The following is a 1,117-nucleotide window of genomic DNA, read 5'->3' as shown; positions in this document are numbered from 1 at the left end:
TTTTTTTTTTTTTTTTTTTTCTTTTTCTTTTTCTTTTTCTTTCGCCGTTTATTAATTTTGAATATCATCGGCATACGGGGGCCAGGGTGAAAAACCGTTTTGTCTGCGAAACGTATTATCGATTTGCTTGTTATATCGTTAACGCCGCCTTGCTGAACCGGCGCGATTCTCTCATTAATCGTAAACGCTAGCTATCGGCGTATTTTGCATATTGATCGTACGGAAAGAGAAATAAGAAGTGAAAGAAGAAGAAGCGGATGAAGAGGGGAGATTGAAAAAAAGAAAGAAAAGAAAAGAAAAGAAAAGAAAAGAAAAGAAGAGAAGGAAAAATGCGGACGAACGTTGTCGGAAAGAGAAATAAAATGTAAAAATTTGCGAAAATTTCGAGCATATCCGTAAGAGCGAAGAGTTTCGAAGAGTGGTGGGAAGAAAAAGGGAATAAAAGAGAAAAAAAAAAATAATGATAGAGAGAATGGTTATGAGAGAATGAGAGAAAGATTGAGAGAGAGAGAGAGAGAGAGAGAGAGAAAGTGAGAGAATTACCGATCATCATGGGCCCCGTCATCGAGACGCAACGCCACCTCGTTCTTTACTTAACGGTTAACTATCATTAAGGTGCTTCAATATTGTTACGTTACGTTTTTTTTTATTACCGTCATTTAATATTAATGTTATTATTATTATTGTCATTATCATTTCATTATTATTAGCTTCGCTAGATCGTGTTTAGAAAAGAATGATGTACATCTGTCTCCTGGCAGGGAATCGAGGAAAAAAAAAAGATACAAGGAAAACGAGATCGCGTTATTTCGTGGGCATTAAAAGAAAAGGGGGGAGGGGAAAAAAAAAAAGAAAGAAACGTGCACAGAAGGAAAACGCTTCACGCTTCGAATATATTCTTTTCCTTCGTCCTTTTGGATTTTTTTATTTTTTTTTATCTTTCGTTGTATTTTTCTTCGCCCATCGATTTTTTTTTCTTCGCCCACGTTTCTCGCCATTGAGACAGAGGCAGTCTTGCTATAACGTGAACGAGCCAGTATGTCAGATATATCCTGTTTTCTTTTCCCCTGAAAATCCTATATCTTGTCTTGTCTTCCCAATTCTTTCCTCTCCTTTC

The 1,117-nt window shown here is 36.4% G+C and overlaps 1 long non-coding RNA gene across 1 annotated transcript in view; it reads left to right on the top strand.

Annotated features, from left to right (window-relative positions):
* Positions 1 to 859, top strand: part of LOC116186820 — a 7,873-nt gene extending 7,014 nt beyond the window's left edge. Inside the window, exon 2 of the long non-coding RNA XR_004151861.1 lies at positions 506 to 859. This is a non-coding gene — a long non-coding RNA (uncharacterized LOC116186820). The remainder of the gene's footprint in view (positions 1 to 505) is intronic.
* The last annotated feature ends 258 nt before the right edge of the window (positions 860 to 1,117 follow it).

This window comes from Apis dorsata, unplaced genomic scaffold (assembly GCF_000469605.1).
Source record: "Apis dorsata unplaced genomic scaffold, Apis dorsata 1.3 scaffold_58, whole genome shotgun sequence".
Lineage (NCBI taxonomy): Eukaryota > Metazoa > Arthropoda > Insecta > Hymenoptera > Apidae > Apis > Apis dorsata.
Note: the sequence above shows the minus strand (reverse complement) of the source record. Positions and strands in the feature narration are given on the sequence as shown.